The sequence below is a fragment of the Phyllostomus discolor genome, chromosome 6, assembly GCF_004126475.2.
Source record: "Phyllostomus discolor isolate MPI-MPIP mPhyDis1 chromosome 6, mPhyDis1.pri.v3, whole genome shotgun sequence".
Taxonomy (NCBI): Eukaryota; Metazoa; Chordata; class Mammalia; order Chiroptera; family Phyllostomidae; genus Phyllostomus; species Phyllostomus discolor.
The window spans coordinates 99,910,858-99,933,112 of NC_040908.2; the positions used below are offsets into that span (position 1 = coordinate 99,910,858).

A 22,255-nucleotide genomic window follows, 5' to 3' on the forward strand; every position below is an offset into this window, starting at 1 on the left:
TAGAGTTAACCACTACAGTAATAGAGTTCAGGAAACTTTGAAATGGGCTAAGATCTGGGGAGGGGTGTTGTGAAGTAATTACAATTGCATGGAACAGCAGTTATTTACAGTAATATTATGGCAACATTCATATGACAGAGTCTATGAGATCTAGGTAACAAGAGTAGGAAGTACAGAACATCGAGTAGTGTGCTGATGGGACACAGGTGACTTAAAGGACAGTAGATTAGTAATACAGTCTAGAAAGAGATATCAGGGGAAAGCTGTCAGGTCATACAATATATCCAGCCTAGCAAAGCAGGCTATACAAAAAGAAGATGGATATAAAATACTATTAAAAAAAGATGTAGGAACACTGGAAAAATAATAATAATACAAATATGCAATAACTTGCAGGTTCTCTGTAATAGCAGAGTGACATTTATCTCACTGTCCCAGCTGTTGTGATACCCCTTCTTTGGGTTCAACTTTGGTCTTTTCACAGATCCAGGATTTTGGCTCACTTGTAGGTATTTAGGAAAAAATTTAAAAAAGTAAAAAGTAGAAAAGGCAGACGAAGGAAGGAAGAAGAGATAAAATTGGAGGACAGGAAGGAGGAAGGAATAAAACAGGAGATCAGGTAAGAGAGAAAAAAGAAATCAAAAGAGAATAAAAACAATAAAACTTAAAAAATTAAAAATTGTTAAAAAAATAGAATCAAAATAAAAAGTCTCTTGATTTCAAAGTGGCCAAACCGGTTTTTTTGCTCTTGCTGGTTGAGACAGGCTGAAGGATGATTTGTTTGGCTTTTCTTCCTTGGCCAGTGGAGTTCGCACTGGCTCCTCAGCCTTCGGCCCTGGGTGTGGGAATCAGGTCTTTCCCCAGGGTTACTGCTGTGGGCTGGTGTGCGGGGATGCTCTCCTTGCAGGCGCGTCGGTGCGCTGGTGTACCAGTGCGCCCGTCTGCCGGTGTCCGGTGTGCCGTGGGCCCGAGCCGGCGCGCCCACAGCTGCAGGGAGGCTGGAGACACTGATCACTTTAGGAGAATTCCCCAAACAGTGTCTGTGTCTATTCACTCCTTCCTCTTGAGGAATTCCTCCCGTTCAAGCCCGCCGCTCCCCACAGTAGCCTGGCTTCTCTCACTGCCAAATGCTCCAGCCAGACCGGTGACCATGGGAGTCCTGGTCTGCTGTGCAACTCAGCCCCTCCGGGGTCCACTGCCTCCAAAGGTGCTCACAGCCCCCTTGTGTTTGCCAGCACCTGGATTCCTCCCAGAGCAGCTCAGACCTTGCTCGGCTGGGGAGGGAGCAGTTGACCTGGCTCTCTCCCAAGGACCCTATGGTAAACCCAACAGCGGCCCCGGGCCTGGGGCTGCAGCCCCGGGACCACATGCTTGTCCTGGGACCCTACCTTGTTGCAGCACTCCCCTTAGGATCCGTTCTTTGTTCTTTCGGTTCTGCCACAATCCTTGGTCCTCTGTTTTCAAAAATGCTGAAGTATGTTGGTTGCTTGCCTCTCTACTCCATAGATCGGTCAGGATTTTCTCCCCTGAGCAGAGGAAAGCTGAATCTGCTCCATCCTACTCCAACGCCATCTTAGATCCCCAATGCAAACTGTTAAGACTACTTGCACCACATTGTGTTGAATTAGTACTGTAATCTGTCCATATGCATCTTTAATCAAGCTGTTAAGAACAGAAAAGACAGGATTATGCTTGAATTGACTTCTGATTATAGCAGAAGGAGGTTACATTCTCAAGGAGAAGGCAGGGCTTGCTAATGAATTTAGGTAGCGATACTAAACTTTAAATGCGAGCATCTTTTTTACATAACTGGTTTTGTTGTACAAAGAGAAGATATAAGACTCACATCTTAACTTTCTAAGTAAAAATCTGGTAAAGAAGACATTGGATGAAAGTGATCAATAATCCTGCCCTGACTTCCAGCTCCAGATCACCACTTCCTGGTTTTCCCCCTTTTTGTTTTAGTAATACAAAATCACTCATGGAAAGACATGAGTTTCATGCCTCTTTAGAGTTGCCATTTGTCTGCTAATGAACTAGATATTTACTAAATCACTCATTCAACAGGTATTTATGATATGTATAGACTGAAATTTTTGTTCATGTTTATGTTTGGATTTGGAGTACTGGGATCTCCAATATGCCATGTTCCTCTTTTGAAATAATAAATGTCAATATTAATAATTATTTAATCATAATTTGTTCTTCATTGACAAATGAGTATAGGGTCATATCCTCAAAACTTGTAAATATTTAAGAAAATGGGAAGGGAGAAACAATTATATAGAACTAGACATCTGAGCATTCTAAACTAGATTTTATCTTTTGTTACACTCTTTGTACAGGGAAGGATCTCATTAGTTAACCATCTTTGCCATGTAGTTAGAATTCAGGTTCTTCTAAATAACAAAACAAAGAAACAAGCAAAATATAACCAAAGACACTGAAATAGAGGTCAGGCTGACAGTGCCCACAGAAGAGAGTAGAGGGAATTTTAGGGGACAGTGGGAAGGGTTCACGGGAACAAACTTAAAGGACACATGGTCAAAAACTATGGGGAGGGTGGTAATGGGAAGGAAATGGGAAGGGGTGGGGGGGGGCTGGATTGGGAGTAAAAAGGAGAAAACTATATTTGAACAATGATTAAAATAAAATTTAAAAAAATAATAAAATAAAATAAAATATGGAATGAAAAAAAAGAAGAAGTCAGGTTCTTATTTCTTGTTTTTAGGATGGCTCCAGTCATTGGTGTAGTCATCAGAATTCAAATACTTTATCCTGGCCTTTAAGCCCTCATTTCAAGATCTGAAAGTTCCATGGATTTGGGGAAAAAGAACATTTTAATGTAAAAAGTTGACCAAAGTTCTGGGTGGAGGTGGATGGGGGGTGAATAAGGATAACTGTAATAGTATCAACAATAAAAAAGTTTTAAAAAGATTTGACCAAACTTGTTTTATTAAAAATGGGCATATTCATTCTTACTAGTCACCATCCTCCCTACCTCATTTCCAATTTAATTCACAAGTTAATTCTATCCTTAGATGAAGTCCTCCTTTCCAAGTAACCTTCCCTTCCACCAGGCTGGTACAGCTACTCCCTATACCCCACTGTGCTCCCTTGGCATTTTTGGGACCCTCCTAAAGACTAGACCACAGATTGCTACCACACCACGTCCATCACACTCTATCAGTTAAGTCTAGCACAAGACCAGCCCAGAGCCCAGATTCAACAACAGGGGAAATAAACTCCACCTCTTGAAGGGAAGAGAAGAATACATGGTAGAGAGATAGGAGAAATTGTTGGTACCCATAAATAGATATAATTATTATACATGACAATTTGAAATTTAAGGTAATAATTATAAACTCAGCATAGTTTTTGTAATTTTACTTTCTATAATTTTTATTTACTAAAATATAGACATGGAAACAAATACAGGTATGGAACAGGCAAATATTGGAATTCAACAATTGTTTGAGATTTATTGGGCAAGGAGAAAAGATGTGACTAGAAAGGATTCAAAGCACAGGTGGCAAACACAAGGCCTGTGGGCCGAATCCAGCTGTCCACCTTGTTTATCCAACCCGGCACCTTGTCTATACCCAGTGGCAGCGCCGAGCTCTCCCTGAACTGTTAAGAAGTAGTTACATTTATATAGTCCTAAAATTACATTCAGCCCTTTGAAGGTAACCACGAGGCCGACATGGCCTCCGGTGAAAATGAGTTTGACACCCCTGATTTAAAGATATCCTCAAAGCAGTTGGTATAGCAGTCAAGGAGCCAAGAAAAGGAATGTGAGAGTAGATATTGAAACATTGCATTGCGGACCTTTTCAGGTTAAGGAACTGTTTATTAGGATGGAGGAAATGGAATTGTTGAGCCGGAATGACATACAGGGTGATCTGAGGACAGATATGATGAGTCATACAGTTATTGGCAATGATAAGAAGACAAAACATAGAACCAGTGATGGACCAACAAGACAATATAATAAGCAAGTACATGGTATAGTTCTAAAAATTAGCCTTAATTTCAGAATAGAGAGTGATCATTGGAGGCTGAAGTGAAAAGCTTCCATACAGGAGGTGAGAACTGAGTTGAATCCTGGAATTAAATAGGAATCAATTATAGAGGGGTGCAAGAAAAGGCACGGCTAAGACTTTGGTAGCAGTATTTGCATGAGGGTCTTAGGGAATTAAAAGTGCATTGGGCTTTCTCACTCTCAGGTTAGCAGTTTGGAATTTGACCTTTGGAAAATGGGAGTCATTAAAAACATACTTTAGTAAGCAAAGGACATGATTAAAAATAATTTAGGCAAATTAATTTGGCATGAGGAAAATGATACAAGATTGACTTCTGTATGGCTGAGAGAAAAATAATCAGTTAAGAGGCTAGTGCAATAGCCCGTTGTGATGAAACATTTTTTTAACACATTCTTACTAGATGTGTAGAATTAAAAGCTTTGCCATTTTACAGATATATTGGTTGGGGAAGTGGAGCATAAGAAAAAGAAGACAGAGCCTTCAAGCTTTTTGAACATATGAAGAAAAGCGTATGTATGGTCTGCAGATGGACCTGGAACAGTCAAGTGCCTCAGTGAGGCCATTTCCCGTGGACCCTTGCCAAGTTTGACTCTGCCTTATAGAACCTAACACTTTGCTCAGAAAGTCCTAGAAGGCTGTCTTATACATGGTTTGGAAAACAGTTGAGGAAAATTCAAACGATAACTTGAAGAGTCTATAGAAACAGAATAAAGAAAGTAGCTGAAGCAATAAATAGGCCCATTTCACCAGAGTTGTCTCAGCAATCTCTTTCCTAACTAGAGAAACACGGTGTTATCTCCAAAATGCCTTTTTACAAAAATGCAAGTTGCTGCAGTAGTGCTGATTTCACAATTCACATAATCAAATTCCTAATTTGTTTTAGAAGGAGACTTCTAAAAGGCATCAATTTTTTTTATCTACTGGCTTCCAATGGTTCCCAGAGAAGAAGGATGTGTCACTATTTCCAGTGTTTATTGTTATAGTGATATTTTTACCAGCTTCCTATTTGGAACCAATAAACACTAATTCTTACAACCAGTTTAAACAACAGCAACAAAAGCAACTGTATATACCATAGCCTATTTAAAAGCTTCTAGTCTATTACATTATGATATAAAGAGAATCTGTCAACATTTGGGATTCATTCTTTCAATGTATATTCATTGGTGCTTACTATGCATGAGATATTATTCAAAGTCTCGTGGTTATGAAACTTACTTCATGGAATTTACATTCTAGAATATGCCAGGTTAACAAATGATCCTCTGAAAAAGCTATTTCAGTAATGACTTGTATCAGAATTTTCCTCCTTGTAAACAAAAGAGAGTAAACAATGGCATGGTCCTCTCAGCTGCCTTTGGTGGCTGCTCTTTTATTAGCATGCTACTTGACACATTTTCTCAGTAGTGAAAATTGAGATACCAAGCAAATACTTCTCTATATGTTTGTTGCAGTTTAAACAGAAACTATAAGTTTGTTGTGTACACCTGTTAATAGTCTATAGTATTTTAATAAGTTTCTCTATGGATTTTATGGGCTATAAGAAGCCTGAGCAATGAAGACTGAATTCATTAACTCACAAAATAGTGTGATACCTACTATGTGTTAGAAATTGTGTGTCAATGTCATCCTTGATACTTAGTAGAAAAAATAAATATTTATGTAAGCATAATAAACCAAATTCTTATATAAATGGAAAGTATGCTTCAATAGCTTTTTCATTTTGTTCATTTTTTCCCATTTTTTTATTTCACTCTATTTTTCCTCAATTTCTTAATTATTTTTAACTACTAAAAATAATAGATGGCATTGTTTTGTAATATTTAAAGTTTGTTTGTTTTTTTTTTTTTTGATGTTGGGACATAACACATCAACATTGGTCAGATTTCCTACTTACAGCATTCAAAGAGAGAAGGCTGCTGGGTGGAGTCACAGGGGTTACACCCGGGGCAGTGTAGCAGCAAGCTGGAACTATAAGAGCAAGCAGGCAGCTTACATTCAGCAAATACGGTAAAACAAGCTAGATTACTTGGGGCTTCCTGAGGGTTGGCTAATATGAATACATTTGTCAGGCTCTGGAGCACAGAAGCTATCTTTAGTTGTGCATACCTGGTCCTGTGGTGGTGAGGGCTGGTGTGTGGTGACCCAGAGTATAAAGGCCTGATACAGAAAGGGGTGGGGATATGGACCTAAGCAGCTACTGGAAAAGGGGAACTGACTGGCTAGAGCCTCAAACTGGATCAGGAGAGCATAAAAAAAATCACATGGCTCTACTTGATGTGTTCGATCAGGTCTGTGTGAAATACTATTTTCTTTCAATCTAGAAGGATAACATTACTACTCATTTCAACCTCAGGGTTGCCCCAGTGAACCATGCATGTATAGTCACGATCATATGTCTCCAAGTGTGAAAACAATGCTAGGGGTCACATGGTTACTGATGCCTATCAAATATTTTGGTTTTCTTATGTACACTGCACTAATGTATGTGTGTGTTGCCTTATTAATCCTTAGTCACTCTGAGTATGTACTATCTCCATTTTATAGGTAGGGATTACGGTTTAAAAACTTTGTAACTTGCTCAGTGAATGGCACAGGTGAGGCTGCCGGGTGCCACAATCCATGCTTTTACCTACTGTACACGAACATATGCTCTCCATTTATTCCAAAACCACACTGGCATTTCGAATTCAGTGGTGAACAAGACAAGCAAGTATCTGCCTTCAAGAGTCTTACATTCTGGTGGATTCATTAGAGGCAAGTCAGCCTTTAAAAACAGGTCTTTGAGAGATAGTTGATCACATATTTTTCTGCCAATGTCTCATCTCCTGAAGAGTCTTATAGCTCAGTGCTATATAATTAGATAAGATGGGCTGAATTGTTTACCCTCAAAACTTGTAGGGTGAAGTCTTCTCAGTATCTCAGAACGTGACTATGTTTAGACATGGGGCCTTTAAAGAGGTGGTAATTTTAAATGATGCTATTAAGGTGGCCCTAACACAATTTGACTGATATCTTTATAAGTAGAGGAGATTTGTACAAAGAGATACCAGGGATTCACACACACAGAGGAAAGACCCTATAATGAATGACACAGTGAGAAGGTAGCTATCTGCAAGCCAAGGAGAAAGGGCTCGGAAAAACCAAACCTGCTGATACCTTGATCTAAGATGTCTAGCTGCCAGAACTGTAAAAACACACATACACACAAACAAACAAACAAATGAAATTATGTTGCTTAAGCCACCCAGTGTGTGGTATTTTGTTATGGCAGCCTTAGCTGACTAACACAGGTGATTTAAGAGAGCTCTTAGAATGTTGATGTCTCAGGTGAGTCCAAAAGGATGAATTGGAATTAGCCCAGTGAAAATATCATTGAAAGAAAGAAAATATACAAAAGACCATAGGCACATGAAAAGAAATTCTACATCACAACTCATTAGGGGAATGAAAATTAAAATGACAATATGACTTTACAAATGTTAGAATTGCCATCATCAAAAAGGCAAGCAATAGCTAAGACTGGCATGAATGTGGAGAAAAGGGAACCCTTGCACACTCTTCATGGGATTATAGCTTGGTACAACTGCTATGAAAAACAGTATGGGATTTCCTTGAAAAATTAAAAAATACCATATGATATAGCAATTCCACTTCTGGAAATATATCCAAAGGAAATGAAAAACACTAACTTGAAAAGATATCTGTGCACCCATGTTTATGGTTGCATTATTACAATAGCCAGTAAATAAAAACAACCTATGTGGCCTGCCAGTGTTTACCACAGGCTGTGCTCTTACACTGCCTGTACAGAGAGAGGAGGCAGAGTAAACCCACCGCTCCCCAAAAAAAGAAAAAGAAAGAAAAAAAAAACAACCTATATGTCCATACACATACAAATGGATAAAGCAGCTGTGGTACATATATATTATGGAATGTCATTCAGCCATTAAAAAAAAAAAAAACAAGGAATCCCTACATTTGCAACAATATGTATGGATCTTGAAGGCATTATGTCAAGTGAAATATATCAGACAGAGAAAGACACATATGGTATGTATGATCTCACTTATATGTGGAACCTAAAAACAAATGAAGAAAACCCCAAACTAATGCAAAATAAAGATCAGACTTGTGTACCAGAGGCAGAGGGTGAGGAAGGATAGAATTGGAGAAAGGGGAACAAAAGGCACACATTTCTAGTTGTAAAATAAATAAATGCTAGGGACATAGTGTACCACAAGATCCACAAGATGCCTGTAGCTAACACGGCTGTATGATAGATAGTGAAGCTGATAGTGAGTAAATTCTAAGAGTTCTCATCATAATGATAGTTTTTTTTCTTTCTTTTCATATTATCTATATGAGAAATGGTTATTAGCTGAACCTATTGTGGGAATCATTTCACAATGCATGTGAATCAAACCATCGTGCTGCACAGCTTAAAATTATACTGTGATATATGTCTATTATTTCTTAATAAAACTGGAGAAAAAGATATCATTGAAGGAAAAAACATTCAAAGCAGAAAAAATAACCCCGGGAGGATATGAAGAAAAACCATGGACTCATAGGACAACAAGACAACAACATATATATATGTATATATACACACACACATATATAAGGGTATATATATCTGTGTGTATGTGTAATATATAATGTTAACATAATAATTATAGTATAACATATTATAGAACATATTCCTTTATATATTAAAATTGTTAGAATCTTTGCTAGCCTACACTTGTCACACATGACACTAAATATTATATATGTGTATGTAAGGAACCATGTAAAGACAAGATTCAGGCATAATAAGAATAGGTAATAGATTAAGAGTTCAAACACTTTTAGTCTTCTGAAGCCTTTTAATTTTACCACTTTCTTTGTATTTCCTACTATCATTGAGACTTTACTGTCATAGTTATTTCCCTTACATTTTTTACCAGTTTTCTCACACATTATGTAATTTTTATTCCTCCACTGACTTGAAAAATTTATATATAAGTAAATTTGGAAGTTCACATAATTGAATACATAAAGCTTAAAGTTCACATAAAGCTTAAAGATTACCTCTCTTGAAAATACAAGTAGTACCTTTAGCAACACATTTCATATCACTGTTGTGAAAATAACAGCGATGCAATTCATTATAAAATGTGTGTATGTTTAATATGTCAATTGCATTTATATTTAAATATATAAGGTCTGTTCAGCAGGTACCCAGCCATATAATATGAAAAACACAGACACTTACTGACAACGACGATACGAGATAGAAGAAACATTGTAAGTAGGACAATGACACCTCAGTCCCCTTCAAAGTAGGCACCTTGGGACCTCACACAGTTCTCCCAATTGCCATCAGCTTCTCCAGCATATTTTTCTGAATCTCATCAACAGTCAAATCTCTCCCCTTTCAAAGGTGATTTTAGTTTTGGGAAGAGCCAGAAGTTGCAGGGTGCCAAATCTGGGCTGGGGCAAGGGGTGCTAAGTCACCTGGTTACCAAGAAACTCTGCACTAGTTGTGAAGCATGAGCAGGCACATTGTTGTGATGAAGCTGCCAATCACCAGTTTTCCATAGCTGCAGCCTTCTGAATCTCCTGAATAGTTTCCATGGAGAAATGTTCAAGCTTAATGCAAAATTCGATGGAGATTTGTTGCTCTACTTGCTCAGTCATTTTAAACACAATAGCCACACAATGCACATGATCATTCAATGGTATCTACCACCCCTACTGACTAGTACAGTAAAGTTATCATTGTTCACACATGCACGTTCCAACCCACTGTCCTTGGCTGCCAGGTTACATTGATGTTGCACAAACAATTCTCTTTATATTAGCAATGGCTGGTCTTTTTCTGGACAAACCTCATATATACTACATAGAACATTGTTTTTACTTTGACAAAATACATAATAGGAGAAGTGTGAATAGTAACATCAATTTCACTTCAGCCCTGGTTGGTATAGCTCAGTGGATTGAGTTGAGTGCGGGCTGCGAACCAAAGGTTGCCAGTTAGATTCCTAGTTCAGGGTACATGCCTGGGTTGCAGGCCAGGTTCCCAGTGTGCGGGGTGGGGGTGTGAGGGACAACCACACATTAATGTTTCTCCCCCTCTCTTTCTCCTTCCCTTCCCCTCTGTCTAAAAATAAAATGAGTAAGATCTTTAAAAAAATGTTTTCACTTCAAAGCAGATTGTACTTTGGAGGAATCTTTTAAACCTCAGATTTACGCTTATATCATCTTAAACATCAGAAAAAAATATAGCTTGGAATAAAGAAATATTAAAATCTTCATTCAAAATGAATGACTAAACAACTAAAGCACATCTCTCTCTGAAAGATGCTGGGATGCTGGTTTGACTTGAGTATGTACATTATCTCTAGAAAGAATGGAATGATGTGTGCTTGTGCAGCAGTGTCCCCTGGCAGAGAGAAGGCACCTAATGTCCAGCCTGCATCTGCTTACTGAGTCAGGATTGCATTCCTTTGTCTTCATTGATGCTTCTATTCAAACAGATTTTTGTAAGGATTCATGATCAGTTTTACCAGAGTCTGGTACACAGTAAGCACTCAAAATATACAGGTAAATTTAGTTGAATTATTAAGTTTTGTCAGGGAGCTTTAAAAACTTCAGTTGGCATAAATGACTGGGTGTGTTAAATGTGACCATAACCTTGTTGTGTTGTCTGTAGGTTAATATACATTGATCTTATATTTTAGGTATTTGGCAAGGGCTGTTTCCCTTTCTAATTTGCCCACATTTGGTGATAAATATACCCACAGTCCCCAAATACTAAAAAATACTATAAGATTATTTCAAAAGTTTGAAGATAATATAATTTGGTTATATTGAATGACCTTGAGAAAAAATAAGTCCAGTCATAAAGCAAAAGTGTTTTTAAAAGAACAGAGAAGAGGTTTTGTTCAGTTTTCCGTCCTTTAGTAGGCTTATAAATATGAGGTGAGGTGAGGTTTTGTGAGAGGATTTGGTCATGAGGAAGAGGCCTCATGAACATCGTTAGTGCCTTATAAAATAGGAAATAGAAAGTTCTCTTGCCCTTTCAGCCATGTGAGGGTACAAAGAGAGATTTGCAACTGGAAAGAGGGCTCACCTGATCATGCTGGCGTCCTGATCTCGGACTTGCTGCCCATAGAAATCGGAGCAACATTTTTTGTTGTTTATAGTGTTGGTGGCAGTGTTAGACCTCAGGTCTTGAGTTTGGCAAAGACAGAATTCAGAGCCAAGAACTCTAGTACAATATGTTTATTTAGCCTTTTATAAAGAAAGTCTCAGAGGCAGAAGAAATGAGCCAGCTGGGCAGCATGGCCTCAGTGAACAAGTTACAAAGGCAAAAGAAAGGCCCTTGGAGCTGAAGAAAAAGAAAGCAAAAATACAAATTCCGGGAAATGAGGGGAAAGGCAGATGTGATCTGGACTCTAGATTATAAAGCGTTTGTGCACATTGAGCCCCTTGCCTTAAGGTTTTTTTTTTCCCCCTCTGTTTTCTAAAGGCAGGCATTTGAGGGGAGGTCTCAGGGGAGGATCTCAATAGAAATTTGTCAGCTTTTCAGGTGTGTCCTTTCAGCATCATGGTCTCTACTGATTAGTCCGTGCTGGGGCAGGGGCTCATTAGCCATTGCATCTGGTCCTGATGGCAGCCATGGCATCGTGTCATCTGGTTTTGCTGCTCCTCTGAGCCAGGGGCTGAAATACACCTGAGACTAACTCTAGTTTGACCAAAAACCTGTCACTGTGATCAACAGACCTGAGGCCTTGTTCCTAAGATTATTTGACGTTGATCAGAACCTCATTGTCCTGTTGCTTAATACTTAAAGGAGTGGTCATGCAAGGGCTTGAATGGGGGTTCTATGAGGCTAATCTCTGGCTCCGTCTTTCCTCCTCTAAGGGGGTCTAAGCCAAATGACTAATGACATGCTAGGGAGGAAAAGTCACTCCAAGGACAAGATTCTAGCTTATAATTGTTATCTTCAGTAGTTTTGCCTGTTGCTAGGCAGCTGGGACTTTCCACCCTGGTTCCATTCCATACTTGGCCTATCATTTCCACTTTGTGTATGCTTGTCTAACTGCCCACTCTATCAATAAAGCATTCAGTCTGTAGTATTTTTTTATTTATTGCTTTTAGAGAAAGAGGGGTGGGGCAAGAGAGAGAGAAATGTTGATTTCTTGTACTACTTCTTTATGCATTCATTGGTTGATTCTTATATATACCCTGGCCAGGGATAAAACCCACAACCTTGTCATATTGGGGTGATGCTCTAACTAACTGAGCTACCTGGCCAGGGCCAGCCTGTGGTATTTTGTTGTAACAGCCCAAATGGACTAAGACAACTGTCTTGCTAATAGCTATTAGTGCATGTTCAAAATAAAGGTTAACTTGCTTATTAAGGACTATTCAGTATAATAGCATGGTTGGTGTATCATATAAATACTATTTATTCATTGGAGAATGTCAGGTGAATAGAATAGAAATAGAGCTATCTATTTTTTAAATAAAAGAGAAGAAAGAAGCTTAAGAGCATATTTGTGTTAGGGCTACATCAACACATTAGAAGTTCTGTGTGAATTAGATGATTTCACTCATATGTGGAATCTAATGAGCAAACTGTACTAATGAGCAAAACAGAAACAGACTCATAGATGGAGAACCGATGACAGCTGGGTGGGGGGAAATTAGGGGGTGGAGGGACTAAGCAAAAAGGAAAAGGACTCACAGACATGGACTACAGTGTGGTGGCTGCTGGGGGGAAGGGGTGTAAGGGGACTAACTGGTAATGCAAAAAATACAGTAAAGATTACATTTAAAAAGCTTTATTTTAAAAACTAAAAGTTTGTAAAAATTAATTAATTAATTAAAACAAAACAAAACAGGACAATACCCTTCCCTCTTGCTGCTTGAAGTTCCACTATAGTGAACAGATTCAGGCTGCATTTCAGCCCCTGGCTGTGCTCTCAGTAGGCGTCATGTGTGCTGCACCCACAGAAGTGGCAGCAAATATGTGCCAGGCACTGCAGTGAATTTAAAGATGAACATGTGTATGTGTGTATATATCATGTATATGTATCTATAATATGTAATTATATACAATTATGTATAATGTATATGTACACATCATACATTATATAATTGTATATAATTAATCCCTCTTGTATATTATAATATATGATATATATTACATATAAGCATACATCACGCATGCCATGTATATCATATATGTGATATATCATATATTATGTATAATATATGATACATATGCTGTATGTGATATATATAATTATAATATATATGAGAGAGACTTATTTTAAGAAATTACCTCCTGGGACTGTGAAGACTAGAAAGTCCAAAAGTCATAGGTCGGGTCAGGTGCTGGACACACAAGACAAGGGCAGACACTGTGGTCTGGAGTCCAGACTCCACAGGGAAGCAGGCTAAAAATATAGGCAGGGTTTCTATGTTTCAGTCTTGAGGAGAATTCTTTCTTCTTCATGAAACTTCAACCTTTTCTCTTAAAGCTTTCAGTTGATTGGATAAAGTCTTATGTAGGGTACCACTCACTGAGATAAAATAATCAAGCAATAACAGTTTAAATTACCAGTGAAATTCTAATTAAACCAACAATAATGAAATAATTTTCTATCTTTCAGAAAAACTCATGTAAATCACTAATTTCAATACACTGGAAGTTAGCTAAGTGGTCAGAGTCACTTGTTTCTTTTTCTGGGTAAGTATAGTCTTATGCTTTGTCCAAGTCACTGGGGATTTTTTTGTATTGTTAAATAGTGGGATTGTGTAGACCATGAAAACCTCCCCTGTTTTAAATCTCACATACCAGGTGATACCACCTCTTAGACTTAATTATAGCAAAAAAATAAGCCCTTTGGACACTTTCTACTTCTTGTCCTAATCAATTTTGAGTTTCATTAAATGAGAATTCCACAAAGTTTATCTACCCCAAGACAGGATAAATATTTTCTCTCTATTACACTTACTTATTATATCCTGGCCCTGTATGACTGTCTGGTATTAGAGACTGTTGTATATTCCACTGAATGAGTGTTGTGTAAATATGCCTGGTAAGGCTGAACTGTGTCTTCTGTTTAAGAATCCCCCATGGTCTCCTCTGCTGAGGGTGCAGCATTTCTCTAACCAGGAGAAAAATAGCTTAATTTCATGGTTTACAAGTTAGGAAAATAGTACTTTCAATAATGAAAATTAGGATCTATAAAAGAAAAGAAAAAGGAATGTAACCACAGTGTTATGGGAAACAATACAAAGATTAGTTCATTAGATTAGAACATAACACAACCATGGTATTCAGCAAATACTTTAACAGGTAGTCAAAGTAGAACAAAGTGTTGAAAGGGAAGAGGGCAAGTGTGAATCTTAGGTCACTCTGTGAGCTCTGCGACTTTGTCTAGTTCATTCTATATTTTCTGAGTCTATGTCCTCTCTGGTAAAACTCCAGGATGGCTATGCTTATCTTAGAGGGTGGTTGGCAATTATGTGATTATTTTGTAAATTCTAGAGTATATTCAAAATAAGAGGTATATTATATCACACTTAACAATTTCAGTTTTCTTTTTCTGAGAGGATAATGCAGTGAATATAGGACTGGGATGGGAAGCAAGAAACCTTGGTTCAATAACTAATAATTTGCCCTCTTTTAACCTCAATATTTTTGGATGACAGTAATTTTTAAATGGGGTTGTGGTAGGAAGAAAGAAATGCCCTGTCTTTTATACTCTAAAACTCCTAATATTACTTATAGCTTTATTCTAAATAGCTATGTAGATAGTTTCTCTATTTAAATTAGACCAATAAATTATAATTTCAAGAAAGTATTAATGACTTGTACAAGACCCCATAGAGCAAGTCAGCAGCTGTGTTGAGATAAGACATTTAGCCCAGAGTCCAGAATCTGTCACTACGGGGCTAGCGTTCTTTTACTGAAATTCTCTACCTTGATACTTTTAGTTGCTATAATCTAATTGATTCTGTTATTGTAAATCATTATGGGAAATACTGATATACTAGCACACTTCCATTCAGTGTTTCAGATCCTGTGCTAATAGATTAGAACAACCAGAAGCATAAGGCAGAGCTTCTTCCCCAGGAAATTCAGTCTCGCAGAGGATCTCATGTATTGCCTCTCTTTTTTTTTCTTTTTTTTTTTTGTATCAGACTGTGTGGCAAACCTCAGTAATGTACAATGTGCTTTGCATACTTAGATTAGACAGCTACCTTCAACATTTGCTATGACGTGTCTCAAAGGGAAGGATAGGAAAAATTCATTGCTTTGCTCATTAACAGTATGGTGAAGAAAGAGATACATCATTCTGAAAGAACAATGAAGAATCCTAGTTATATCAGGAATTTGTACATTAGATATGGCATTTTAAAATCCTGTGCCTGATTATGTATGCACATGTAACAAATATAAATCATCCTCTTCATATACATTTTTTAAATTTAATCTTCATGACAAACCTGTGGGATAGATTCATTCTGGTATTACAAATGATGAATCTAATGTTCAGATATTAGGATGTATAATTTTGCTATTTGTCTTCCTCATTAAATTGTAAGTTCTTGGGAAAGAGCATTAATAGTGGAAACAACTTGCTTATCCTGAATTATATGTCCCATGAAAGCTGTGTGTATCTGAGCAACTTACTTAACCTCTCTAAATATTGGTTTCCTTGCCTATAAAGCATAATTATGTGAAAAGAATATAAAGTCTTGGTAGGGCACATATTAGGAAGGAATGCATGCTTCTTACACATAGGGCACCATTCTATGAGGTAGAGGGCCCATGAAGAGTTCAGTAATTGTGTGGGAGGAATGCCATCCATAATATATGCATAGGAGCTTCTTATACAACTGGCTGCTTAGCAGCTGTAAAAAAGTCTAACCCATTTATTAGTTGTTTGTAAAATCACAAATAAGTTGCAGGTGATAGAGGCATGCCATTTTAATAATTCAGTGAAAGCTTAAGGGATTCTTGCCTAAATCCAGGTAAATATTAAAGCCTTTCACTTGGGCAGATATTTTCTTATAATTCTTCTTATTCTGTTACTCAAACACACACAGCATTGTGATACAGAAATGGTATATGAGGAGTAGAGCTTAAACTGAGGCACACACATGAGAACTTTATCTTGACTTTTATACTTTGGTCAAGCCTAGCACATAAAAAACTTTCACACCTAAAATAAAATCCATATGTTGCAAATTTGGGAACAAAAATACAGTGTTTATGAATGCATCCAAGTTGATAAAAACAATATCTGATCACCAGGACAGACCAGAGCATTCAGGCTCATTTAATTACCATTTGGAACCAAAAGGACCAGCTGTCAGTTCTACTACTTACATACAACTGACCTCTTTTTCACAGAGAGACCAATGTTAATCACTCTTCAAAACAAAGTTGCTTTGATATAGAGATGATCAACCTGTGACAAAGACACCAGCAGATTAAGAGTGTAACAAATTCCCTGTGGAAGCCCGACACACACAGGACAGTATTTCTTTCTTTTTTTAAAACATATAATCTTTATTATATTTTTTACCACTACCATTTGGTCCCTTAAACTCCCCTACCCCCAGCAATCACCACAGTGTTGTCCATGTCCATGAGTCCTTTTTTCCTTTTTCTCCTTTAAACAACATTGAAGAAGCTTGAAAGAGCTCTAACTATGATATGGAGCTGCTAACCCTGCACTCAAAAAGACTGAGATTCTTTAAGCACAAAGTAAATAAGGAAATTCTGTCCCTCAATGTTGGAAATGTGAAGAACAGTTTACTCCAATGCAAAACATGTGTTTTAAGCCCTAAATTCCAAAACTTTAAGAGAGGCCTTATTTTTACCTTCTATTGCTTCATTTCCCTTACTATTCAATTTCACAATTACAAAGATCAATCCTTCCAAGTAGTTGATTGATTGCTATCATTGATCTTGTACACAGAGGTGGGGAAAAAAATACACATAAGTCTTGCTTGGCGTTTCAGCAAATTTCCTTCATTAAGTGTTTATATTGGCAAACCTGAAATGTATGTGCTTGGCTTGAAAATGGTTCTCTGATGGGCATAGATTGCTGGCCATCCCCCTGCTCACACTTATAAATTTTTAAATTAGGACAGTGGTAAAACAGAATTGAAGAGAAGAAAGTACCACTCTCTAAACACAAGAGGAAGAAACAAAAATAAAATTTCACTAGGGCCAGTGTAAACTGACTCTAAACTTCTAAAATCCTTCCAGAAATGCCAGAAAATATTTTTATCCCTAATTTCTTTTCTCTCCTTTCTAAACCTCCACTTTCTGTTTTCTACAGACCTTCTTACAAGGGTATATTGGTATTCGTAGCTGGAATTGAGACCCTTTGGCTAAGAATGGAAAATAGAGCTCTGATGCTCAGCTAAGCAGTGTTTGCCTGCTCACCTGTGTGGCTGCCCTCAGAAACAGCTTTCATCTCTTCATCAGCCTTCATTGCCTGACAGCACCTACCAGCATTAGAAAGATTTTTCTAGGTCTAGCTCAAAATTATCCAATGATTGTTATTTTATGTCTACTGTTGTGGGTACCAAAAAGGAGCCCCACCAGTTCTTTCAAATATTCGCTCTCCTTCTTTGCGCCTTCAGTCATGTCTCCTTCCTACATGCCATGAAGACATTTCATCCAATTCAGTAAATATATAAAAGTGTTTAGTATTGTGTTGGGCACAGGAAGCACACATTAAAAAGACATGAACACTGTTTTTAAAAAGCTTATAAGCTACTAAGGAAGACAGGCATGTAAACACATATAGTTAAGTATAAGTGAGCAAACTGGACTACACTGAAGTTATAGAGGTTAAGTGAGAACAAGCAATGATGAACATTTCCATTGGTGGAGGGGAGGAAGATGATCAGGAAAGAATCCTCAGAAAGGCAGCCTGCATTGAATTCTGAAAGACTGTGAGGTTTGGCCTTTTTTTTTTTTTTTAAGATCAAAAGTGGCAAATAGGTGGTCAAGTTTTAATTTGGAAAAAAACCATAGTCTAATCTTGGAAACTTTCTTCCCTTGAAGTAGAGTAATTCCTGACCCCAACCTGCTCTTCGCCTGGCCACCTCTTTTCATGTCAGATGAATCACGCTTTCTCTGCTCAGTTGGACAGCCAACTCTGCTGATTACTGTAGTCTATGTTTTTGCTATAGCTCCTGTACTAAACTGGATTTTTTTTGTCTTATTGCCCCTTTCTTACTTTTCTTTCTTTAATGCTGCCTCAGAATTAAGAGATTTTATTCCTATATGCTTTATCAACTTTACTTATTAAGCTTTTCAATATGAAAGTGTTTCAATTTTCTCATCTCTAATATGAGAGCAACCGTACCAACTTCAAAGAGTCCTTGTGAGCAGTAAGTTACTATGTGAAAATGGCTTAGAACTGTGCAAGGCACATTGTACATACTCAATTTATATTCTCTGTTAATGAAATATTCAAGAAAAGCAGCTCACATCCAGGAGCCCAATCTTACTTTTTCACAAAAATCACCTATTTATCCTCCTGGAAAACTCCCAGTTTGAAACTAGATCTTTCAAAATTCAGTAAATATTTGAAAGAATATAAAAGGCTGTTTGGGCCAGACACTGTTGGATTAACATCCAGCAGAACTTTCTCAAGTGTGGGTAAAAAGAACAATCAATTATACTTCTATCCTTTTATCTAATGCACATCTTTTTTCATCTAAAGCAAGTATATTTTAATCATAAATTATTTTATGGTAACTCCCAGTCGGGTTATTAGGGACCAGTACAGAGGCTGCAACCACACCTAGTTTCCCTCATAGCTAAGTGTAGCCATGAAAGTATGTTCTGGCCAATGACACATGAGTATCACTACTAGCTCCTGACCTTAGGACCACAGGATGTTGAATTCCCTGATTCCTTTTTTCTTCTACTATAAAATTAAGGAATTTCAATAGTAAGGAATTGTAACCCACCCCACCATTCCTTTGACAGTGTTTCTGTAAGTGCTGACCCTGACTAATATGTGGCTTGTAGATGAACAGCATATTTGTGTAAGAATCCTAGGAACTAACTTCAAAAGATATGGACCTCAACTTTCAGGCATCCCAACTCCAGATTTGCTGACCTTCACTGTAGAGCCAGGATGACATGAAATCAGGATGATGTGAATCCAGGGTGATGCACACCAAACTGTCACTTGTCATATTGGAATGTGCTGCATTTGCACGTAGAGAACTTTTCAACCCCCTCCCTCAATCTCTTTGTTCTGTTCCCCTCTCCCTCCTTATAAAAACCTCTGCCTCCAGTGAGATGGGGAAATGTGCTTTGTGACATGAGTCCCCTATCTTTCAGATAGCTGGCATCTAAGTAAAACCACTTTCCTTTACATCAGCACCTGCCTCAAAAAGCCTCTCACCTTCGGATGGATACAGGAGAAAAAGCTGGGGGGGATATCAATTCTGGCACTGTCATAGGTTAGTCTGTACTCAGAGAAATATGCAAATCAGTTTTAATTTGCATAGAGCTCAGTTAATCTCCATAGTAAGTGTAAATCTACATTGAATTTATGTACTTTGATATACTGGATTTTCTCTCTATACTAATATTTTTACTACAAAATATTTGCAGCATTTAATATAACATTTAACGTCTATCCTACTTCTAAGTAAGAAATGTTTCTTTGAAAGCAGGGGGAAGAAAATTTCAGTGGTTATAGTCTCTTTACCTCATCTACTTTTACCTTTTCTATATCAATTTAGTTGTAGAGCAGAAACCTATAAGCAGCCATTGCACCGATATAACTCCATCAGACTGATATATTGCTACACCACCTTGTACAGGTTGCAGGAATCATGAGACTGAAGTTTGGAGGATTAGGAGTTCTATTCCTGGAAACTAAGAGCCACACTCACCTCTTCTATCAGTGAAAAAAAAGATAATATATTAAATTATGTTTTCCCAAAAAGAAAGACTACTTATTGTCAAAATCTAACTAAGAGCTATCCCTTAAGAGATAGAAGAAATACAAGTATCACTTGTAATAAGTGAAATTAAGTGTGAACATTCATGCTCATCACAGAATAATAATTTTCTAAACAATATCTCTGAGAAAAATCCCTCTTAAAGCCTCAGAGATAAAGTGCAATTTATATTCATACTTTTTCATCTCATTAGAATCTTTTGTGAGAAATCTTTAGCCTGGAGCATCTGTTGCTGCTTGTAGAAATGTGGTTAGAAAGCAAAATTGAACTATTCAGGCTATCACAGTTTGCATTAAGTTGGTATAGACAAAATTTACTTTGACCTTTCAATCATTTAACAAACTTAACTACTTTTTAAATTACTTAGTTTTTCCATTGCCATTTAGTCCCCCCACACCCTCCACCCCAACATTCACCATACTGTTGTCCATATCCACAGTCCTTTTCCTTTTTGCCCAATTCCTCATCTCCTCCCTTAGCTGTCAGCCTGCTCTCTATCTATGAGAGTCTGTTCCTATTTTCCTTGTTAGTTCAGTTCTTTTTTTTAAAGATTTTATTTATTTATTTTTAGAGAGAGAAGGGAGGGAGATAGAGAGAGAGAAACATCAATGTGTGGTTGCTGGGGGTCATGACCTGCAACCCAGGCATGTACCCTGACTAGGAATCGAACCTGCGACACTTTGGTTCTCAGCCCGTGCTCAATCCACTGAGCTACACCAGCCAGGGCCAGTTTGTTCTTTAGGTTCCACATATGAGTGGTTCCACATATGGTATTTTCTTTCTGTGAGTGGCTCATTTCACCTAGCATAATGTTCTGTAGGTCCATCCATACTGTTGCAAAGGGTAAAATTTTCTTACCTCACCTCTTACATACAGTGTGACAGAAGTGACATGTTTGTCTCTCACAACTGTAATTTAAAGCTTGCTTAGAACAAGATAATTTTCCTCATCAACTTAATGTCCTTCCCCCAATAGAAATGTGTATTTAAATGAGAAATATAGGATGTATTAAATTTAATATAATAACTTCTTTTGAACTTTTCAAAATTTCTACTTTCCCCCTTAAGGGAATTTACTCATTTCTCTCTTTTAACATTAAATAAAACATTTCTTGTAAAATATTGTTTAAAGTCTCTGCACCCTCACATCCTTCCAGCTGCATATTAAGTTATTATTATATAAATTATTTCTGCATAGGTTGCATTTCAATTACTGGCATAACTACTTTGAATTTTTTCAAAAGCAAAGTACAGTATATATATATATATGTATATACACACACACATATATATAGTATTACATTTAATATTTTTTAACACAGAAATAAATTAAGGTTTTTTATTTTTCATATTTAAAGGTTATCATGATGAACATCTTTATTGAAGAATTATTTTAAGTTGCTTGTTTGCCTTAGGAGGCTCATTTATTCTAAGCCCTTGCCCACTCCTCTGTACAGTCACTTAAGGCCTTAGGACACCATGAAATGAGCTTTTCTTTTGTTATCTTTTAGAGCTATCCTTTAGACAAGTTTAAATGGCAAGTTATGCATCATTAGCAACCTATCTGTATATCTGGGAAAAAAGACTAAAAGAATAACACATAAGATTATTTATAGATCAATACATAACAAAATATAGATTAAGTGACACATAACTTGAGATATTCTTGGAATGTTGGCATTCTTGGAATGTAACATTCTTGGACTGTTGGAAATTAAAATCAATGACCTAACAAAATAACATAAATGAGCTAAACATCACACTTTGATTTTTTTAATTTCTTCTCTTTACCCAACACACTAAATACATTCAATGCTCTTATTAATATTATTGTTTAAAAATCCATGATTATTTAAGTTTTGGGTATTTTATTTACATTTTCCTAAATAATAAACTCCACTCAGCTTCTGGCTTTGAAATTAATTCCCCCTACAAACACATGTCCTGTGGCACATCAAAAAAGCATCATTCCAATGTAACTCCCATTCTGAACTACTTAAGAACGTTGGAACAACGGAAGTATTTAAGAATGATGGAATCCAATCTTAGCCATGCCATAGTCACACAGTTTCCTCCAAGAAATGAAAATTTTAAAAGTGATGTATGGAGCAACATGAAGGACAGGAGCTTTAGGAATCTTTTTCCCTTAAACACACACACACACACACACACACACACATGGAAGAAGAAAAG

General features: G+C 37.2%; 1 protein-coding gene, 1 long non-coding RNA gene and 1 pseudogene across 2 annotated transcripts in view; 2 read left to right on the plus strand and 1 right to left on the minus strand.

The window, feature by feature from the left end:
- CNTN5 (contactin 5) overlaps window positions 1-22,255 on the plus strand; it is a 1,221,314-nt gene that overhangs the window by 668,062 nt on the left and 530,997 nt on the right. The window lies entirely within an intron of this gene.
- Window positions 1-22,255, minus strand: part of LOC118501225 — a 394,674-nt gene that overhangs the window by 158,213 nt on the left and 214,206 nt on the right. The window lies entirely within an intron of this gene.
- Window positions 7,809-7,902, plus strand: LOC114501191 (annotated as a pseudogene).